The 24354-nt window shown below is 39.3% G+C and overlaps 1 protein-coding gene and 1 long non-coding RNA gene across 4 annotated transcripts in view; one reads left to right on the top strand and one right to left on the bottom strand.

The window, feature by feature from the left end:
• Positions 1-21057, top strand: part of LOC133622364 (uncharacterized) — a 70323-nt gene extending 49266 nt beyond the window's left edge. Inside the window, exon 3 of the long non-coding RNA XR_009817765.1 lies at positions 20249-21057. This is a non-coding gene — a long non-coding RNA (uncharacterized lncRNA). The remainder of the gene's footprint in view (positions 1-20248) is intronic.
• Positions 1-24354, bottom strand: part of LOC133622363 (rho GTPase-activating protein 6-like) — a 131454-nt gene that overhangs the window by 43729 nt on the left and 63371 nt on the right. The window lies entirely within an intron of this gene.

The following is a 24354-nucleotide window of genomic DNA, read 5'->3' as shown; positions in this document are numbered from 1 at the left end:
AAATGATGATGTGTTCGAAGCAGGAGACATAAAACGTCAGGTTTTAAGTTTCATGTGGGTGGAGGAGGAGGAGGAGGAGCCACAGTCACCCTTTACTGTGTACCTCTTGTTTGGCCCCGGTATAAACTGTTTGCTTGCCTAACAGAATTGCTATTGCGACATCCAGTGGACACATTTAGAACAGTAGTTTCTTTCTTTAAAAAAAAAAAAAAGCAGCTAATTTTAATGCTTGGCAAACTCATCACGCGGGCTTGATAAAACCGGTTAGCCGTAGGTTTGACACCCTTGGTCTAGTGTTTCTAGAAAAAAAGTACAGTATCCGTTTATTTTATACAGCGTTTGTGAGGTCAAATGCAAACAAGCATGCAATCTTGCTTTATGCATGGGGGCAGCGTCACATGCAGAAAAACTAAAAAGTTCCTTAATTCCCGAAACTGTTCCAACAAAGTTGGAAGAGGCATAAAATTGACAAAAATCGAGCCCCTTGCCTCAAGCATCCTCTTCCCTGGGTGTTCCCACCTATCATGTTTTCCAAGACAAAAAACTCACAATTGTACTGTTCGTAATAATTATCCCCCTTCCACTAGTGTGGTGTTCTGGGAACTTCCATGATTGTTTGTTTGACATGCGTGTTTGATTGCCATATGGAGAGTGGGAGTCATGTGTCTTTTCGCATAAATAGGTGGTATTGTTTGCCCTGCGTGAGACAAAGCGATTGTATCTTGATGGGGGGTCTGTGTGCACGCATGCGCGCACGTTTTTTGTATGCCTCCACTTTGTGCTGTTGTTGTATGTGAATGACACTCAAAGGGAGGTCGGCAGGGGCCAAACATGACTCAGCAGATGACACTCGCAGCGAATGGTTTGAAACGGCTGCCAGGAATTACTGAGGGTTTAGGCTCCCCTTATCTTTGTGGTCACTTGCAGCAGGACACACACCAACACAAAACGCCAACATTCAAGAAGAATTGACAGAAGACACAGAGCACAGTTGGACACAAGCAGTGCAACTGTCTCTCTAGTCGCCAATTTGTTGATGCATGTACTTACTGCGTGGTAAAGCTTAAAACACTGCTATTAGCCCCGCACCACACAGACACAGTGACTTAGAAGTTCAGCAATTATAATCACCATTATTATCAATACTGATATCAGAAATATTGATCACAATAATTTATTATGTCAGGTAAAACATCGTGTTTCCCACAGGTTGGCAATCTACTTGCGGTAGTGGAGTCCTGGAGCTTCTTAAAGCAATACATTTGATAAGAAAAAAGCTACGATTTGTATTTTGTTGATTCAATGATTTGTTTAATTGGAAAAATACGCTGACATTATTTCCGCAAGATTGCTACAATAGAGAGTACTTGAGAGCGGTGCATCTATTGGTGATGCAGGTCGGGCGATGTGTGTGTGTGTGTGTGTGTGTGCGTGTGTGTGTGTGTGCGTGTGCGCGCGCGCGTGTGTGTGTGTGCGTGTGCGTGTGTGCGTGTGTGTGTGTGCGTGTGTGTGTGTGCGTGTGTGCGTGTGCGTGTGTGCGTGTGTGTGTGTGCGTGTGTGTGTGTGTGTGTGTGTGTGTGTGTGTGTGTGTGTGTGTGTGTGTGTGTGTGTGTGTGTGTGTGTGTGTGTGTGTGTGTGTGTGTGTGTGTGTGTGTGGTGGGACGATCTGAGTGCCAACAGCTGGCTAAAAGAAAAACAAAGGCAAGGTGGAAATATAGCAAATGGCCCAAAGAAGACAAGAGAGTTTTTTTTTTTTTTTATCAATTAGAAATGAAAACGACAGAAATCGCGGTGAAAGGTTTGCACTGTCAAACTGAACTAGCATTTCACAATACCACAACATCGCTGATTCAGCATTACCAGAACGAATCCTGTATATCTAAGAGCATTTGAGGACGTGAACATCTATAGAGCTACAAATTACTTTTATATACAAAAAGAGTCATTTTGTTTAGTTTGGTTCTTTATTTATCATCTATTACCTTGTTTTAGGCTATGCAGGTTTTTTATAAATATAATTAATATATAGGGATTCTCCTATGATAAAAGTGCAATTTCAATGCTATGTGCATTTATAAGAAGAAAGACTAAAGGACATTACAAAAATCATTGCTTATTTCAACGATTTTACTTAAAAGACACACGATTAATCGAACAAATTAATCAATATAGTACTCTATTACTGATATAATCAATAGCTGCAGCCCTAAAAGAGTAATTTCGGCATTCCCTGGATTTATACACAGGCAGAGATGAATTGATGCATGAATTCCAATGGTGAGCACGTCTTGCCAGAACGCCCGCGAGAAGTGTTGGTACTCGACAGAAAAGTGTCTTTAGACTCTATTTGGCAGGATGGTTACGGTTAGTCCTGTTAGTGCGACTCCAAGGAGACAAGCAGAGCTGCGCGTTGTGCAAGCATCCACACTTGCCGCCGCCTAATAACAGCGTTGCGGTCTTTAACGTACACCGCGTTAGACTTCATTGGGGACAGTGAATCGCAGGAAAAGCTCGACAATACCGACCGGCGAGTTGGTCAGCGTGGTAATGGCGCTCTGTGCCGATTAGGGTTGTGCGGTATACCGGTAATAATGAATTAAAAACAGTACTATACTGCCTCTAAAAAAATAGCTGTACTTTTTATTCCCGGACACCAAGTCCTTCACGTCGTGACATCGCTGGTAAAACGAGCAGAGACGCATGCTAGGCAACGCACAAAAAATGGACGCATTTTGGCTTAAAAACTAACAATAAAGTTGAAGCTATAAACACTGAACCGCCGCTCTGCTTAGCCAACTAGCGCTCCTGAGTGTTAAGTCTAAGTAAACAAATGCCATGGGGGTCTACATAGTAGGGCTGCAACTAACTATTATTTTGATAGTCGGTTATTCAACGATTATCTTAACGATTAGTCAACTAATCGGATAATAGTAGCGTACACATATTTAATGGCTTTAATTTTCTCATCGACTTCTATTTGCTATAGTTATTTTAGGCATGTGCTTACGAACAACAAATATGACTAATTCATTAATAATTATTTATTTATGCTGTAACTGTGCTGCTCATTCAGCTGTTACAAAAATTCAAATGACTGTTAAAACGTTGTCCATTTAAAAGAAAGGAAAGGCAACGTGCTAAAAAAAACTATTAATCTTGTTTATGTATTTTAAAAAGACATAAACAAGTCTAAAAGTAGATTATAGATTTTCTACAGGCTTGTCCCTCATAATTTTGATAAAACAATAAAACCAGAAATGACACAATATGTTTGTTATTGCATACGTCAACAGCCAAATTACGAGCCTTTGTTTGCTTACTTACTACTAAAAGAGAAGTTGTCTAGTGTGTTTACTATCTCATTTAATGTACAAATTCTTACCTGATTGCAATAATAAATGTATGTTTATAGTACCATATGCTTTTCTGTTCAAATAAAGCCAATAATTAAATGTTTTTTTGGTCCCCTTTATTTTGGAAAGTATCGAAAAGTATCAAGATACTTTTTGGTACCGTTACCAAAATATTGGTATCGGGATAACCTATAAAAATTAGTGTCTGACGATCACCTTCATCTAATAATGGCAGCCAAAATCCTGTTGAAATTGGATTCATTGCACAGCCTTACGAACGTTTACTTTAGTGCTGGCACCTACGTTACTACCACTGCAGATAGGTTGACGCAAAGCGCTGCTCCGACGCAACAAATCCGGCAAACAGCAGATTGGATCTACAACGTGAACAAGCTGCTTACTACAAAGCCTGTGTAGCATCTGGATATGATGTCAATTTGTATTTGTGGTAGAGTCTTACTTTGCTCAATAGTCTTACAAGCACACAGTAGCACACAGAAAACAAAGCTGTGCCTGTCTACTCACTCATGTGATGCGCAAGATAACCCTTAAGACTTGTTTGTACTGGCACAGAGTGTCAATACTCAATTTGTCTCATCAAAACTGTGGTAAGCTGTTACTTTCTATGCTATAGTCACTTTATATACCTTATATATAGAAAATTATTTTAAAAATTCTGAAATTGTGTATGAATTCTTAGTGATGGTGTCACAAAGCTAAGATGACTGATTTAGTTTCAGGCCCTGTCTACATTAAGCCGCATAACTCCTTAAACGAGTAACTATTTAGTCTAAGCACCGTGTAAGCTACACTTAACCTTCGCTTAAGGTCCCCCTCCTTGGATAATTTTTTACACGGGTAAGTGCGCCATGTATTTCTTGAATCTCCGGCTCTTAGTTTTGTATAGACTCATCGATCGTTTACAAACTGAGTTTGGAGAGGAAGTGACGCCAGAAAGATCGCACCCCACACCGTAAGTGACGTCAGAAAGAACGCGCCCCAGCCAGCTTCATAATAAAGTGGTTTCGTAACCCGGAGCTAACCACTGAAAATATGGAGGCGAGTCATCCAGACGTGCCCGTGTTTCTCCTTTCATCTGTACAGACGCTTGTGAAAATCACACATGAATACCCTAAGAGAAAGCGATTGCAGCTATTTCGGGTACAACACTTCTCAGACGCCAAGAGAACTTTCGAATGTCCAGGTCAGCTGTGATTCTACTTACCGAAAAACTTCTTCCATTTGTGAAAGGAGAGACAACGAGAATGTGATTAAAAAAAAAAGGTATATCGCGGACTCAACGTCTAGGTCCAGAGTATATTAAGTCACCAAAAATGAATAGTCAATGAAGTTGAAGGCAAAAAAATGAGGAGTGTTCTGACCAGATATCTAGATCCCTAAATTGATTGATGTAAAATGTTATTTATCACATTGTTTACTTTTACATGTCCATTCAATATTTGATTAATTTATGATGGCTCAGGTGTGATTCACTATAATAGGGCCCCACAGCGCACTGGATTCCAGTTAATTGAAATACCACAACACTGGATATTGTTCAGATAAGTTTAATTTAATTTAAGAACTTGCACACAAAGCAACACTGGAAGTGACTATGACGTGCGCATTTTCCTAGGTACTAGGTCGCGTTGTGCCGTTGGACGGAGGGGGAGGGGGTCTTAAACAACCATTGTGTGTGTGTGTGTGTGTGTGTGTGTGTGGACAAGGATATGGTTAGGTGGGCTTTACCCTGGATAACCTTAGCCGGCTTAGTGTGGAAGGGGCCTCTTTCGCAGTTTGAGCGCAACGACAGCACGGCCATACCTTTGCTGTGTCTTTTGTCAGTGGATCTCAGTGGTTGTAGTGTTTTTTCACTGATTTAAGCTCATGCAAGCTTATGTTAATCCTATTAAGGAATCGTTAGTTTATATTTCACGGCAGTGGCCAGAACATGAGCCCACAAAAGTAAAGCACATTCCCTCGCTTCCCCACTCCTGATCTTCTACCACCGTATCCATTTAACACAGCAGGATCACAGCAAAGTCCCTCTAAGACCCTGTTTTCCGCATGGGTGCCACATCCCCACCCACCCCCAATCAATTTCTTGTTAATCCTGTGTGGTAGTTAAACTGTGCGAGGATTAAAGTTCGCTGGTCCACCGTTACAAATCCGGATGATGTCGCTTGGTGGAGACGACAGTGTTAAAACTGGGCTGTTGTCACGCGACAGCATCTCTGAACAGCTTGAAATAACAGTAAGGAATAATTGGCTTTAGTTTTTGTTCCAAGACTTCCCTACGGTTGCAAAGTGTCACTGAACTTGGGCCTGGGCCGATAAAAAATGTTGCTTGACAATATATTGACCTACGAATTATTGCCGATAACTAATTATTTTAACATTGTAATTACAATGAAAATGTTTAATCCTCCAACTTTAATAAAACAAACAAATAATAACAATACAATGTACTTTGTCAACAAAAGTTTGCACTTGAAAAAAAATTACAACCAAAAGCAATTAAATATCCTAAAGAGGGGATTGGTAGGGCTAAAATATACACAACCATAACAATAAATAAAATAGCTAAAGTATTGACAAACAAGGTTGCACTTCAATATTGAACATGTAAACATAGGTAGAGTTGTACATTACTTAACTGACAATGGAGTTACGACCTTCTTAAACAAAATTGCAAAGTAACACTATAAACACTACAATTTAAACAGATGTATTAACAGGTCATATGCAAAACACAATTAAGTTTGCCATATTCCGAATGATATAAACAAAATATACACTCTTAAATGGGAACTGGACTTTTTTGGAATGTTGCCTATAGTTCACAATCATTATGAAAGACAACAAGACAAAAGTTGCTGTTTTTTTGGCATTCTAACATGTAAAAATCGGCTCGTTCTTGGTGGCTAGCAATGCAGCTAATGGGGGAAATGAATTCTACCACTAAATCACTTTAAAAATGCATTCAAAAACAGCCAACAATACTTCATTTATGTTCCGTCATCTTTATAATAACCAAGGTGTAGCGACATTGTTATTGTAAGAACGAACACGGAGGAACTCTTTTTCGAGCGTACTAACACATCGGCGTGTTACGGTATTCGCCGTAAAAGCTAGCTACGGAAAGAGATAAGCTAGCAACTGCGTCAACACAAAACGTGTTTGACTATTTAATGCACAACACAATGCGATAGATAGAACACCAATCTGTACTGACTGAAAAACATGAACAATCATATTACAGTATCTGTAAAGTATTAGCCCACATTCCATGTTTTGTTTGTACACAGCTAGCCAGACAGCATATGCTGTCTGTCATGATACACGCAGCACGTCATGCTTAATTTAAAGTGTAAGTCACTCGATGGACAGTTGTCTGTTTAGCCAGGGATGTTTTCCCCGGTTTATTTGGGTAAACACTCCATTCATGTCAAAATAGAATTACTTCAAATTCCACATTGTGCAGCTTTGAGTGACTTTCACCTCACTCTCTTGGCTTCCGCCTGCTCCAACGTCTCACCCTTCTTTCGTGCTGGCTTCAAGAAGCAGTAGTTCATCCTCCATATTTTCAGATTCAAAAAGATAAGGTTGTAAATAAAAAAATAAAAAATAGTCATCCTCATTGTTTGTTACCCAATCTGCCACTCCTTTGTTTCCGGAAGTAGGACGGACACACATCTATTGCCAGAAGTCAGAAGTGCGCTATGGAAACATAAATAAATCTGCCGAGGAATACATATTGTTATGAAGGTGTCTGTTACTACATTATATATAGACTTGCAGTGTGTATATAAAACATTGATGGAGGGTTTTGAAGTTGTTTTAGAGGCTTTGAAGGCTACACCGGTCACTCGCATTAGCCGCATCTTCCAAGCGTTTATCATCTTTAATATCCTCCCACCCCAAAAAAATGTGTGCTCTTGTCTCTCATGATTGTGAACAATAAGGCAAAATCCCTAAAAAAAGTGCAGTTCCCCTTTAACTTCAACAAGATGTGTCGAGTCGCAGATGTCGCTTGTACGTTATTGTTTACATTCTCTTTACATTATTGTTTACAGTCGTTTGCTCTCCTCGCATCACTGTAGCATACTGTAAAAGACGCCTGAAGTATTTGTTTACAAAAGGCCAACACTGATCTTTTGTTCAAGTATGGTTCTAAATCTTTGCCAATCAAGACTGTCTATAATTTCAATCGTACCTTATTCTGGACATCAAACAATTTCGGGGCGCTTTCAGGCCCCAGGGACAACTCTACCTTTGATGATGATTTATAGAGGTTTGGGAGAAATGTAAAAGATAAACACTGAATTTTACACCCAGAAGGGCAATTTTTGGTCAGCTTGCTTTGTTCAGCACGTCCGTCTATAGAATCTGGATCATTAGGACATCAAACATCACTTTGCTGTGTGTGGCATTTACAAAAGTGCAGAGCGACAAACTCATGTATTCATTCTCTACTGGGCCCTGTGACATAAAACTGAGCTCAGTACAGGAAGCTTTAGTCAAGTGTGACTTCCTGGAGACCATCACCACACCCGAAGTGGTCTAGCGGTGCTTTGTTCTTTGCGTACGGTGTGCGTGTGTGTGTGTGTGTGTGTACATGCGGTCAGCTATTATTAATTTCCAACAGGAAAGAGAACCATCCCTCCACTCCCGTGCTGCAGTTGTTCTTTCACACCCACCAAACTAGTTCCTGGAAGGACGACCAGCAGTTTTACTTCCAACGAAAGAGTCAAAGCTGACAAGGGTCATATTATGATTTGTTTTTCTACATTCAAACCACTTCTTTATGGTCTACATAACATGTACAGTAATGGTGGTTCTTAGGTCAAACATTTGCCTGGATTATGTTTTATAGGCCATTTTCAAGCTGCTTTCTGATCGTCTCTTAAGAATGCGCCATTTTGTGGGCGGGTGGTTCCACTTAACTGCTTCTTCTCCACGCCCACTTTCTTGTAGTTTTTAGTGCTTCCATATGAAGTCTACTGATAGATACAAATTCGAACAATACACTACTTTGTATTGGAAATGGCAACGACGTAGCATGCATGTCCATGCACAACCTTGTTCAGCTTATTGACTACAAGAACTACACTAGCGTGCAAGGCACTCAGGGTACATTTATACCATACATTGATAATCCGGTGACGTCACAGGTTGTAAAAATTCCAAAGGCAAGATTATTTTATAAATATCTCCGCAATGCCTCCAAGGTTTGATTTCCAATTTTCAGGACTTATGCAGATCCCAAATGCACAACAGCAGGAACAGATAGCTAAGAAAAGTTGTTTTTGCCTAACTGGGTCCCTTTAAGCTACATACATAAGCACTCCTCATGTCAATATAAATGCAAACATAAAAAATACTCTTTAGTAGGGCTGTGAATGTTTGGGCACCAAACGATTCGATTCGATTCTTGGGGGTAACAATTCGATTCGGAATCGATTCTGAATTCAAAATCAATACTTTTTGAATAACATTGGGTGCCAGTTCTATGATAGAACAACGATAACAACTCTAATACATTTTTATATTACTTAAAAGAAAACTGATTTTGTTTAATATATTTCTACCCAAAATTGTAATACAGTCAAATACAAATAAGGCAACAAGAAGTATCACACACTTTTATTCTGTAAAGTAAATTTGTACAGTAGTTATGGTAATCTACATCAACAATATGATTTGTATGAGTGGCTGGACAAAACAGATTTATAAAAAAAAAAAATTAAAAAAAATCAGTTAATCGAATAAAAATTGTTTCAAGTAAGAATCGTGATTCATTCAAAAATCAAATTTTTTACGATACGATTATTTCGATCACTGGCTCATAAGGTTTGGTGTGTTGATGCGTGATGCTGCTTCTCTCCTCATGGAATGTTTGCAGGACGTTTGGAGCGAATAGCACGCACAAAACCCTTCCTTTGAAACAGCGACAAAGTCCCACTCGATTGTTTACAATGAGCTCAGATGGCGGGGCCTTCACAACAGGCTTACAGCAAGGCACGTAGGGGAAAAAGAGCACTTTATTCGCTCACACTAACCCACCTACAGCACTGTTTCTCACCTCATTGGAGCATTTCTTCTTTAATTGGTTATCAAAGCTTTTTTTAATGTTATCGGTGCGACTTTGGAATTCCTTATATTGGCCCGATGTTTACCTAGTTATTTTCATCGTACACCTTTAGTATGCAGATCTACACCACTGCAAACTAAACCACAATATTTAACCAACCGTCAATCTGCAAAAAGTCCATACTACCCGAAGTTATCACCAGTCAAACCAAGGAGTGAATTTAAAAACAATCGTTAACGGACATGAATGGACTTTTATCGTACTGCAGGTAAATAGTGACTGTTTGAATGTAAAGAATGTGCGCGTGCGTGCGTGCGTGCGTGTGTGTGTGTGTGTGTGTGTGTGTGTGTGTGTGTGGGTGTGTGGGTGGGTGGGTGAGTGGGTGTGTGTTGGTCCTTACATTCCTGTGGAAGCCTCGAGAGCAGCTAATCCAGTCTCAGTCAATGGCCTCTTGAACTCTTAGGTCACACACACACACACACACACACACACACACACACACACACACACACACACACACACACACACACACACACACACACACACACACACACACACACACACGAGCACTTGTGTTTGTTCAATGTTCAAATATATGCACACCAGGCCATTACGTGTACAAGCATGTGTCCCATTTGCTTAAATATGTTGTTTTTTCATGAAAAATAATCAGTATAGTTCTAATTTTCATAACCAAGATGTTGCCAAAGGCACAGGTACCCTTCATTTTGATTCTTACCCCGCCAAAAAAGGTGCCTTAAGGTGTGCAGTTACAACTGTTGAAAATTCCAACGAACATAGGACATTTTCACTTCTTAATGGAAATAGCGGCTTTAATTTGTAGAAGTGGGAATCTTTGGCCATCTCACGATTCGATTCCGATTATTGATGCATCTTAAATTTACGTATATTCGTGCAGTTTTACATTTCTTTTCGTTTCACTAAATAAGCGTTTATCACTTGCCACTTTTAAAAACAGTGCATTTGTCATAAGAAATTCCCATCACATTTATTAAATAATGGAATTGTGTGCAAAACTGGAACATAAGTGCTTTATAATAAAGGAGCCAGTCGGGTCTCGAGGTGAGAAATGTTAGAATTGGCTGCATTACTTTATTTACATTAAATTTATCGATTATTGACGTTGACTAATCGATTTTATAATCGTCCATGTCCGAATTGCGATGCATCTAAAAGTGTATTATTTCCCCAACCTCTAATAATTTGTGAGTTTAAAGGAGTAAATAAGAAAATAGATAACAAGAGGGTGTTAACATGAGATTTGTGTCATTCTTCTAAAACAGTGGACAGGCCTGAAAAAAGGACGAATGAGTACAACCTTTTTGCTTTGTGTTAAGTGTAAACATTCAATAGGGGTAGGGTAAAGGAGCGACTCCTGGATGCATCACAATTAGGACATGGCCGATTCTGAATCAACGGACAACCGTCCAAATATTGATTATTTAAAGATGTTGAATAAAGTAATACAGGCGGTTTTAAAATGTGGAACTAACGATTCATCTATTCATTCGATTCGAAAAAAAGCTTGGTTTATATTCTGTTGCTTCGATTAATCGTTTAATGAGAGGAACTAATACAATGATAATATCCTGGTGTAACGGCAACTAATCTTCCTTTGTCGTTTCCTCGGCAGGGCATAAAGTTTCTGACGCGTGGTTTTCTTTTGATCAGCTGTTCCTGCGTCCCACAATAACAACAGGCTGACGCCGATACAAAGTATAAAAAAATGACAGGGTTTATTTTCACTTTTCTTCCTGACGAATACTAACAAGAATAGCAAAAAATAATACAGATAACGTTAGCACAAACACGTCTTTGAGGCGTTAGGACGTCCTAGGGAGTCAAATTTACATACGTTTAAACACGGTCAAAAAAAACGTTGCTCCATGCCCTGTTCGACATTTCAAAACAAAACATTGTCACATTTACGGCAGTTGCTGACAATTTACGACAGTTACTGGCACTTTACGACACCCAGTCTAAACAGAGCAAACTATTAGAGCACAACTACATTGATAGGAAGTGAAATATAGCAAAATACCAAATATACAGTCATTTAAGCTATGACTGGATAATTACATTTACTTTAAACAAAGCATATGTAAACATAAAAAATATGTGTAATTATGTCCGAAATGGCTCTAACACCAGGCAAACAGGTGAACAAGGGGATGGGTCAAATGCAGAGGATAATTCCACTACACCTTGTGTGAGTGTGACAATCATTGGTACTTTAACTTTTAACTTTTTTTCTACATGGAGTGCCCGGAACTTCAAGTATGCCGACATAGTTTCTGCACGGCCGCTGCAATAGAGCGCACATGAGTGCGGTGGTGTGTTGGTGCAGTGATTTGTGATGCAGCAAACACCTGGGAGGTTTTTTTGATTATTTATTCAATATTAAAAGTACAATTTCAATGTTGATGATGTGTATTTATTAAAAAAAAAAAATAAGGTTAAAGGAAGCAGAAATTTCAACTATTGTTGGTAAAATACCCATTGAGGCTATAAGTGTATTTGAAGCAATTACCTGATTAATCCAATAAATTACCATATTTTCCGGTATATAGCCACACTCGCTAAATTTTAGGGGGAAAAAAAAGTTTCCATCTGTTAGCCACATCGGACTATAAGTCGCAGATGTATTAGTTTTTTTACACAGAAAGATTCTGCAAATGTTTACCTTAAATGCTTCCAAACGGTGTCTGTAAAACAGCAGTAAAAGTATTGATCAAACAAAACAGAAGTCATCTTCATGGACCCACCAGCTGCGGAAGCGAGCTCTCCAATCGGCTAAACAGATTGAATAACTCCACGGTGACGTCTTGGTGAATTTACTGAGGAATTTGTGAAACTGAAACAATACAAAAAGAATGCCGTTGCAAGTTAATAATACTAACACCGACACTCGTAAACGTGTTGGCATATTAGCTAATGCTAAACACGTTAGCTTCATTACATTATGACAGCACGTAAAAATATGCATGAAAAAACTTCTAGACTATATGGAACAATTTGGTAAGTATAAACAGTTTTAGTTGTATTGTAAAACTTACAAACGTTGCTTATACGAAAAATCCGTATGAGTAGCTGCGCTATGGACGGCTAGAAGACTGAACGTACTGTTGAAAACACTACCGGTAAATGGAAGGACACTGCAGCAACTGCAGTGAATGAACGATGGTGTAATAGCACAAACAATAAAACACATTCTCAGTGTATTTGCTTGGTTTTTGAAAACGTTTTATTATGGCTGCCATCAAAGAAAAATCCATAAATCAGCCGCACCGTCTTATAAGCGGCTTATCGTCCGGAATTTATGATACTCAAAACCTGAAATAATCAATAACTAAACATATGGAGCAAAACAGCGCAAGGCGAAGAGAAGCCATGCTAATCGCTAAGCTAGCTTGAATGTAAAGTAGGGAAACAACAAAAGAATACCGTATTTTTCAGACCATAGGGCGCACCGGATTAAAAGGCGTACTGCCGATGAGCAGGTCTATTTTCATACAAAAGGCGCACCGGATTATAAGGTGCATTAAAGGGGTCATATTGTGATTTTTTTTTTTCTAAATGTAAAACACTTCCTTGTGGTCTACATAACATGTAATGGTGGTTCTTCGGTCAAAATGTTGCATAGATTATGTTTTACAGATCATCTTCAAGTAGCTTTCTGAGCTCTTCAGGATGTGCCGTTTTGTGGGCAGTCTTATTTACGTGGCTCACCTTCGACAGCGTCTTCTACCCGTCATCTTTGTTGTAGCGGTGTAGCGTGCAAGGACGGGGGTGGAAGAAGTGTCAAAAGATGGAGCTAACTGTTTTAATGACATTCAGACTTTACTTCAATTAATAACAGAGCAGCATCTCCTCATCCGTGGCTCACTAATGCAACATCAACGCCGGAAATGTGTCCCGTGAAAAAACGTCCGACCGGAACCCTCTAATAACTAAACTTCCGTGGGTGAATTATGTAAACCCACTACAGTTTTTTGCGCTTTGATAGCTAGTCTACTGCATACTTGCCAACCCTCCCGGATTTTTCGGGAGACTCCCGAAATTCAGCGCCTCTCCCGAAAACCTCCCGGGACAAATTATCTCCTGAAAATCTCCCGAAATTCAGGCGGACTCAGGTCCATGCGGACCTGAGTCCACTTTCCCACAATATAAACGGTGTGCCTGCCCAATGACGTTATAACTGTAGAATGATCGAGGGCGAGTTCTTGGTTCCTTATGTGGGTTTATTGTTAGGCAGTTTCATTAACGTCCTCCCAGCGCGGTAACAACACGCAACAACAGCAGTCACGTTTTGGTCTGCCGTAAACAGCAATGTTGTGACACTCTTAAACAGGACAATACTGCCATCTGGTGCATTTGATGAAAGCACTTTTGTGCGTGCCACACAGCAATGCATCATCAGAGAGGGTGTTCAGCATGGTTAGAAAAATAGTGACAGAATAGAACAAGGATGGACAATTCAACCCTTAACTCAACAAGTATATGTGTAAATAAATGAACACTGAAATTCAAGTATTTCTTTTAAATATATATATATATATATATATATATATATATATATATATATATATATATATATATATATATATATATATATATATATATACAGTATATATATATATATATTTATAGCTATAATTCACTGATAGTCAAGTATTTTATATATATATATATATATATATATATATATATATATATATATATATATATATATATATATATATGAAATACTTGACTTGGTGAATTCTAGCTGTAAATATACTCCTCCCCTCTTAGCCACGCCCCCAACCACGCCCCTCCTTCACCTCCCGAAATCGGAGGTCTCAAGGTTGGCAAGTATGGTCTACTGACAGACATAAGTAAGAACTTTACGCTACTTTATATTAGAAATGGCAACAGCGAAGGATGAATGTCCCATAAGAAGGTAGAGAAAAAGAAGAAGCTTATGAATACCGTGTTGGCACGGACTACAGTGGCGGACACGCACACATTTCCAGGACTTATGCAGATCCCAAATACAGATCAGCAGGTACCAGAAGGTAAGAAAAGTTGGTTTTGCATAATATTGCGAAACAAACACCAGGTAACATATCTGCTAATAGGTGCCATTTTGTGGTCCTTATACACACACCATAATAATACTCATATGTTTAATGCCCTGACAATCCATCAAGCGGTGCAGGTTCATAGCTTACCAAAGTCGTATTAAAAACCTTTTGACAGATATTTGAGCGCCGTGTGTAATGTTCTATATTCTCAATGGAACATTTAAAGTTTTAGTGTTGTTTACTGATGGCATATTGCAGTTTACACATATCTCTTATGTATGACTGCCATCTACTGGTCACACTTATCATTACACCATGTACCAAATAAAATTGCTTCGAGGTCGGTAAGCACAACCATAATTATTCCGTATATTAGACGCACGGGGTTATAAGGCGCAATGTCGATTTTTGTGCGAAAGAAAATATTTTTAAGTGCGCCTTATAGTCCGAAAAATACGGTAAGTGTTTTGTAAACTTCAACAAAAGTCTAATTGGAGCCAAGTTACAGCAGAGCGTAACCAGCTAAGAAAAATTAGCAAGATAGGAAATTAGCAAGTAGATTAATAATTCAGGAGATAGAAGAATATCCACACAGTGCGACAACACTATTAGCCGTAGATATAATTTAGGCAGATAACGACACACCTCTTTGAGCTGTGTACCTATGATGTCTGGGCATTATAGAAGGCTCGGAAACTAAACCAGTGTTCAAGCTTACCATAATAATCAGAGTATCAAATAATCATCATAAATAATCTAATAATGTAAATTTAAATGATTAAGATCCAATACATCAGATTCTTATCAGATAAAAAAGGCAGTGCTTATGTGTAATCGTTACTCGTTTTATTTTTGTTCAATTGTTTAATTCATGCTTGACAGTGCTTATTATTAACATTTATATTTTTACAAAGCCCACAATGTCTAAGATGAGAGTTAACACTTCAAGATTGCAACACGGCAGAGCGCCTGCGGGTACATCAATTTTACGAAACACATTCCTTGACTGGATTATCGTGCGGTCCCTACTGAGTGATGCTGATGGAGGGAGTGAGAACACATACATTACGTTTTAGGCTGCAGGAATGCAGTCGGTAGCCAAGACGCGCTTTTCATAAAACGGCAGATTTATGGAAATAATAGAATCCCCGTACACTCTGCACGGATCACAATGTATGGACTTCAGATGTGCATTAGCAATGGAGGACATTTTACCCCACGACCTATGACCTGTGAACACATTGAAGCAGTTTGCGATATGATCCATGACGCCTGCCCCTTTTTTTGAGCGGCAACACTTCCTGGAAATTTCTCCTTCAAAGTAAATGAGATGCTCTTGGTTGTGGAATTTGTGGAGAGATTCTGCGCATGAGATCACTTTTGGATTCATGCGCACAGCACTTGATGCTTTAAATTGTGCCAGATGGGGAAATTGAATCATCGTTTAACATCTTTGGCAAGTTTGGCGGCGAGGATATAGGCTGTGTGACGGGCTGCAACTCTGACCAGGAACCATTGGATGCTGCGATCTGGATTTTTTTCTCTGCGTGACCGTCGAGAAAATTGCAGAGTGAACACAGCGAGTGAAACATGTCGAAGAGACAAATGACTCAAATAGATCTTGCTTGTCATGGCAGTACATCTTATGCGGGGGCATTGAAGCGCAGGCATGTCGGACATCTGTAGAATGATCAGGGATGTTAAACGTACAGCTCGGGGGCCCTTTTTAGGCCCGTGAAGAGGCCCGCGGCCTGCAAAATAAATTTAAGTGTAACATGAGCTGCAATTTTTTTAATGAATAAAACTGCTGTTCTAAATGTGTCCACTGGATGTCGCAATAGCAATTCAAGTGTAACCCACGTCACACATGACACTGTTTAAAGATGATGTGTCAGCTGACTTTAAGCGCCCTCTGGATTGGCTGCCGCTACTCCAATCAGCGTCGATCGTGGCTGGCAACAGACTAATGCTGTAGCAACGCACAATACCTTTTTTTTTATTGTAAATTATCCACTCTACAGAGAAAAATATCGAAACAGTAAAATGCAAAGTCAACATGACCATCACCTTTGTAGTTAGAGTTCCGTGCAGCGCTCGCAGTTTGTTGACGGCATGATGTGCACCCTGAACTCCATTGTAAAAATCTGTGTTTCTAGATTTGTTTGTTCTTTTTATTTTATGATTAAATCTACCATGGGCAGCACGGTGGAACAGGGGTTAGTGCATGTGCCTCACATTACGAAGGTCCTGAGTTCAATCCCGGGCTCGGGATCTTTCTGTGTGAAGTTTGCATGTTCTCCCCGTGACTGTGTGGGTTCCCTCCGGGTACTCCGGCTTCCTCCCACCTCCAAAAACATGCACCTGGGGATAGGTTGATTGGCAACACTAAATTGGCCCTAGTGTGTGAATGTGAGTGTGAATGTTGTCTGTCTATCTGTGTTGGCCCCGTGATGAGGTGGCAACTTGTCCAGGGTGTACCCCGCCATCTGCCTGTGTGCAGCTGAGATAGGCTCCAGCACCCCCGTGACCCCGAAAGGGACAAGCGGTAGAAAATGGATGGGATGGATTAAATCTACCATGTTCACATTGGTTAAGTTTGTAGTTATATTACCTTTAATTTGGCTATTGTAGTGTCATTTTGATCATTGTTTTGATTCTATTATAATTGTAATATTTGAATGATGGTAAATTGTGGCAGTTGCGGATGTCACCAATGTGGCGGTGTGAGGAAACACTCGGTAGCTTTTCCAAACACGTCTTTAATTAACTGCCAACATGATAATGCTGAACAGTAAGTGCTTAGAGTTTAATGGCTTTGTAAAAACACTGAGACATAGTCTAAGTCTGTGGTGTTTTGGAAACGGCACCAATTTTTTCCTCAGTTTTCCACTAACTTAATGTTTTGCCAAGATAATTTTTTGTCATGTGTACATTTTCAGAATATGCTCGTTCTATTTTTGGCCAAAGAAAACAATTTTGAAGTTGTCTTTATTTTTAAGTTATCATGTCATGATTTTACCAGTCCGGCCCGCATGGGGATATATTTTTCTCAATGTGGCCCCTGGGTTAAAATGAGTTTGACACCCCTGGTTTAGATAGTTAGCTTGTTGGCTGGCTAGCTAACAACGGAGAGACAGAATAAATAGATTTAATTATCATGTTAGCCAAAGTTTGCCAGCTAAACTTTGTCTATATCTTTCTAAAACATGCTCTTTTCATTTTAAGAACACTAGAAAGCTTTGATGTTGTTTTGTTTGTTGTTAATGCTGCTATTTTGATTGTCCTTTCGTTACATTATCATTACATGTTTTTATCAGCACTTTGCCTGCCCTTGCTTGCGAGTGAACACAGCAGGTGAAACATGTCGAAAAAACAAATAACTCAAGTAAATCTTACTTTTTATGGCAGTACATCTTATGCGGGAGCACTAAAGCGCAGGCATGTCGGACATCTGGAGAATGCGGTGCCCGACTCTCTTTGTTTAGATAGTTAACTTGTTAGCTAGCTAGCTAACAACGGAGAGACGGAGTTGGGTGAGAAATAGATTTAATTATCATGTTAGCCAAAGATTGCCAGCTAAACTTTGTCTATATCTTTCTAAAAAATGCTCTTTTTTCTTTTTTTTAAAGCTAGAAAGCTTTGATGTTGTTTTGTTTGTTATTGTCGCTATGATTATATGTTTATATTATATTATATTGATTGTATTATAATTGTAATATTTGAATGATGGTAAATGAGTGTGTTGTGGCAGTTGCAGATGTCACCAATGTGGCGGTGTGAGGAAACACTCGGTTGCTCAAATACATTTTTGTTTTTATCAGCACTTTGCCTGCCCTTACTTTTAAATGGACAAATCTTTAATATAGTTATTTTAACAGCCTAATGAGCAGCATAGTAACAGTCTAAGTTAGGGGTTGAACAGTCACAAAATGCACTGTTTCAGATCTTGTCACGGTTTGGTAAGTGTACATTGTTGTTGTTTTTCACACCCAGAATACCATGCATCCCAATAATCCAACATTGGCCTTTATCACTTGAGGTACATTTTATACAATCAACATAAGGTGAAGCACAAGCTTTATGAATTTAATGAATAAATGCTTAATGAATGCTTCCCAAGACAAATGTTTCTCCTCACAATGACAGCATTTCAGTCACATTTGTGACATCCTCTGTACCGAGGATGTCGTTGTGGCTTGTGCAGCCCTTTGAGACACTTGTGATTTAGGGCTATATAAATAAACATTGATTGATTTAAGTCAACTGACATTTTAACACAAGCTTTCATTATTATTGGCCAACTCCCGGATTCCGTCTGCAATTCAGTTAACGTGGAAACCATAAGGCCCAACTTTACCTCACGGTGCGTATGATCAGAACCACACATTCAAGCTCCAAACTGATTAGTAACACACACAGAAAAAAAACATGATCAATACACTCACTATGTGCACATGGACACATTTAATCGGATTAAAAGCCTAACCGGTTTAAATATGCTTAATGCAAACACGCCATTCAGAATATTCTGACCCGATCACACATGTTCGGATCAAACTTTCATTCCGATCGGGAAGGGTGGTTTATACCGATTGTATTCGGATTGTAGTGCATGAAAACACATCTTCCGAAATTCTGATTTAATTTATCCTAACTGCGCATGTCTTCGACGTCCACTATACTTTGGTGAAGTAGCGGAAACTAAATGTATTAGTCCTGGAATGAAGCAATTGTCTTGCTGCTGTCCTCGCCACCCCAGCACCCCTATTCAACATGTACAGAAGTAGCGTTATAAACTGTTGCGTTTGTTTCTCTAAAAACGAGACTAGCAAAAACAAAAGTAGTGAACAGAAGGGTGTTGTTGATAAATGGCTTTGGCTTTGCATTGTAACTTGCACTTACAGATGTAGTGACAAAACTGTAGTTACTAACAGGGGTTTTCTGAAGTGTTCCTGAGCCCATGTGGTGATATCCTTTCCACACTGAGGTCGCTTTTTGATGCAGTACTGCTAAGGGATCGAAGGTCCGTAATATCATCGCTTATGTGCAGTTATTTCTCCAGATTCTCTAAACCTTTTGATGATATTACGGACCGTAGATGGTGAAATCCCTAAATTCCTTGCAATAGCTCGTTGAGAAATGTTGTTCCTAAACTATTCGACAATTTGCTCACGCATTTGTTCACAAAGTGGTGACACTCGCCCCATCCTTGTTTGTGAATGACTGAGCACTTCATGGAAGCTGCTTTTATACCCAATTATGGTACCCACTTGTTTCCAATTAGCCTGTTCACCTGTGGGATTTTCCAAATAAATGTTTGATGAGCATTCCTCAACTTCCTCAGTCTTTTTTGCCACTTGTGCCAGCTTTTTTGAAACATGTTGCAGGCATCCAATTCCAAATGAGCTAATATTTGCAAAAAATAACAAAGTTTACCAGTTCAAACATTAAGTATCTTGTATTTGCAGTCTATTCAATTGAATATAGGTTGAAAAGGATTTGCAAATCATTGTATTCTGTTTTTATTTACCATTTACACTGCGTGCCAACTTCTCTGGTTTTAGGTTTTGTATTTTCAAATCTCACCAGCAAACCTGAAACAGAAACCTATGTGACGTCCGTACACTTGGTATTAGCTTAATCTGCAAACCCTCTCCAGAACTTTCTCCTCCGTGCATCATCGTTCTGTTTTTTTTCTTTTCTTCTTCCTGCAGTCTTCCCGTGTCTCCATAAAAAGACAAGTCTCAAGGAGGGCGGACTTCTCTTTGCCTGTTGATAATAAAACAAGCACCGCTCCACCCCGACCCACTCCCACATGCGACAGGTTCTGGTAAGGAGATGCACGGCGTTGTCACGGCGAGGTATAAGTGACGACTGTGGGTTTGAAACTATTTCCCTGCAGCGCTACGCAGTTAAGCCACAGCAAGAACGCATTTAAATCACATCCTTAGGAAGAGTGGCAGCAAGTCACTTCCTCACAAAATGGACAAAAAGCATTATGTCTGCTGACTTGTTCTCCAGGTCAAAGTTTAGTCAAGAAAACTTGTGATCAGTGTAAATTGAAACACAGTACTAATGAAAAGAGGCCACATGTTTGGCACACACACACACACACACACACATCCATATATAAATTTGAGAACAAGGGTAAAATAAAGTGCTTGACTTGAATAAATTGACCTCCTTTTTTCTGAAGGGGCTGTTTGCGTTTGGAGCGGCCGTGCAGTAAAACAAACACTTCAGCAGGTAGCGAGATGACAGACGCGTTGTGCTGTTTAGCTTGAAGACGAGGCGCGATGGAGTGAAATGGGTGACGTCAAAGTGGGAGAGAAACGGGGGAGACTTCGGGGGCTTCTATAAACACAAACGGCACAGGAAGAGAAGGCATTTTGCGTTTGAGGGTGGTGATGAGAGACAGACACACAAAGACTAATGGAGTCTACGGGGCTTCAGGTCAGACAGGTGATCAATGTTTGTATCATACGAATACGGGTATACATGATAAACCACGGTAAAAAAAGCAGTAATTGATGACCGCACTTTAAAAAAACTTGGGGACTTTCCTGGATAAGCAGCTAGCGTGCTAATCTCTAGCTAGCTTAAAGACACATTAACGTATTTTCCCATCACAAGAAAGCAATGTGTTTATGCAAGTTTAGATTGTTTTCATGTTAGCATTTAAGCTAGCTCGCGAGCTTGCCATGAGTTTATCAAAAGTGCGGTTTTCAGTCACGGTTTTACGACGATTTGAATTCAAAATGGCGCAATTCTAGCTGTCGGTACTTTAACCACTGTTTATCATTAATGCGGATAATCATTACATCCGTACTATGACAATCATGGCAAGCTCGCTAGCTAGCTTAAATGCTAACATGAATACAAGAGACAATAATGTCTTTCCCCATTAAGAAATGACATATCTAAACTTGCATAAACACATTGTTTTCTTGTAATGGGAAAATATTAGAGATGTCCGATAATGGCTTTTTTGCCGATATCCGATATTCCGATATTGTCCAACTCTTAATTACCGATTCCGATATCAACCGATACCGATACATACAGTCGTGGAATGAACACATTATTATGCCTAATTTTGGTGTGATGCCCCGCTGGATGCATTAAACAATATAACAAGGTATTCCAAAATAAATCAACTCAAGTTATGGAAAAAAATGCCAACATGGCACTGCCATATTTATTATTGAAGTCACAAAGTGCATAATTTTTTTTAACATGCCTCAAAACAGCAGCTTGGAATTTGGGACATGCTCTCCCTGAGAGAGCATGAGGAGGTTGAGGTGGGCGGGGTTTTAGGGGTAGGGGGTAGCAGGGCTGTATATTGTAGCATCCCGGAAGAGTTAGTACTGCAAGGGGTTCTGGGTATTTGTTCTGTTGTGTTTATGTTGTGTTACGGTGCGGATGTTCTCCCGAAATGTGTTTGTCATTCTTGTTTGGTGTGGGTTCACAGTGTGGCGCATATTTGTAACAGTGTTAAAGTTGTTTATACGGCCACCCTCAGTGTGACCTGTATGGCTGTTGACCAAGTATGCATGGCATTCACTTGTGTGTGTGAAAAGCCGTACGTATTATGTGATTGGGCCGGCACACAAAGGCAGTGCCTTTAAGGTTTATTGGCGCTCTGTACTTCTCCCTACGTCCGTGTACCACTCCGTACAGCGGCGTTTTAAAAAGTCATACATTTTACTTTTTGAAACCGATACCGATAATTTCCGATATTACATTTTAAAGCATTTATCGGCCGGTAATATCGGCAGTCCGATATTATCGGACATCTCTAGAAAATATGTTAATGTGTTTTTAAGCTAGCTAGAGGTTAGCGCGCTAGCTGCTTATCCAAGAAAGTCCCCAAGTTTTATAAAGTGCGGTTTTCAGTCACGGTTTTACGGTGATTTTCATTCAAAATGGCGCAATACTAGCTGTCGGGAGTTTTATTACTGTTTATCATTAATGCGGTTAATCATTACATCCGTACTATGACAATAATGATAAATGTGATAATTATGGTCACAGTAACCGTGATATTAAATTTCATATTATTAAATTCCTAAATGCGTATTGCAGACTTTGCTTTACTCTGCTGTAAATATTCAATCTGAGTGTTTTAGGTGGACAATTAACAAATAAAAGGTACTGGAGTAATCTGTTGATTAGTTTGCTTGATTGGGTAATGCTGCAAAACTCACTCTATAGCCTCAATGCATATTTTAGGGCAAATTGTTGAAATGAATAATTTTTCTGCTGTATGTACACATCATTCTTTTTCTAATAAATGATCAACGTTGACATTTCACTTGTAACGTGTGCGTTAATACAATTTCACAAAAAAAAGGTACAATTATTGATTAAGTATTACGCTTTAGTGTCTAATATTAACGTACGGGTTTCACGTAACGCTAGTATGCTTTATTTGTGGGCTGTGATTGTGTAAAATGCAGGCACCGCATGAACTAGCTGGTGCATGTGACCTGATGTCAAGGTCTTCAGTTGTTTTTAGGACTTCTTCCCGAAAGTGAAAAACTGCGGTGGTCAACCAAACCAAGATGGCTGTTGTGCAGCAAACAGAGTGTTAACTATCTGAGTACGCAAGGGGCCTGAATCTTCCTGCAAAAAGGTCTACAACTTCTTTGTGTGTGGCTAGGTCAAGGAAATATGTATCAAGATTTTCTCGGATAAATCATGCATCATTATTGCTTGGGTAAGGTTGCATTTCATGATTTAACTTTGCGTCTACTGCCATGTTTGTTGTTGTTGTTGCACGCGCCGTTTAACAGGATGCATGTTTTTCCCCGTCTTTATCAAAATATAACTACAGTCGTGGTCAAAAGTTTACATACACTTGTAAAGAACATAATGTCATGGCTGTCTTGAGTTTCCAATAATTTCTACAACTCTTATTTTTTTGTGATAGCATGATTGGAGCACATACTTATTGGTAAAAAAAAACATTCATGAAATTTGGTTCTTTTATGAATTTATTATGGGTCTACTGAAAATGTGACCAAATCTGCTGGGTCAAAAGTATACATACAGCAATGTTAATATTTGGTTACCGTATTTTTCGGACTATAAGTCGCATTTTTTTTCATAGTTTGGCCGGGGGTGCGACTTAAACTCAGGAGCGACTTATGTGTGAAATTATTAACACATTACCGTAAAATATCAAATAATATTATTTAGCTCATTCACGTAAGAGACTAGACGTATAAGATTTCATGGGATTTAGCGATTAGGAGTGACAGATTGTTTGGTAAACGTATAGCATGTTCTATATGTTATAGTTATTTGAATGACTCTTACCATAATATGTTAGGTTAACATACCAGGCACGTTCTCAGTTGGTTATTTATGCGTCATAAAACGTACACTTATTCAGCCTGTTTTTCACTATTCTTTATTTATTTTAAATTGCCTTTCAAATGTCTATTCTTGGTGTTGGGTTTTATCAAATACATTTCCCCAAAAAATGCGACTTATACTCCAGTGCGACTTATACTCCGCAAAATACGGTACATGTCCCTTAGCAATAAGGCGCTTTTGGTAGCCCTCCGCAAGCTTCTGGCAAGCTTCTGGTTGAGTTTTTGACCACTCCTCTTGACAAAATTGGTGAAGTTCAGCTAAATTTGTTGGTTTTCTGAAACAGATTTGTTTCTTCAGCACTGTCCACATGTTTAAGTCAGGACTTTGGGAAGGCCATTCTAAAACCTTAATTCTAGCCTGATTTAGCCATTCCTTTACCACTTTTGACGTGTGTTTGGGGTCATTGTCCTGTTGGAACACCCAACTGTGCCCAAAACCC

The sequence above is a fragment of the Nerophis lumbriciformis genome, linkage group LG23, assembly GCF_033978685.3.
Source record: "Nerophis lumbriciformis linkage group LG23, RoL_Nlum_v2.1, whole genome shotgun sequence".
In the NCBI taxonomy this organism is placed as follows: Eukaryota; Metazoa; Chordata; class Actinopteri; order Syngnathiformes; family Syngnathidae; genus Nerophis; species Nerophis lumbriciformis.
Note: the sequence above shows the minus strand (reverse complement) of the source record. Positions and strands in the feature narration are given on the sequence as shown.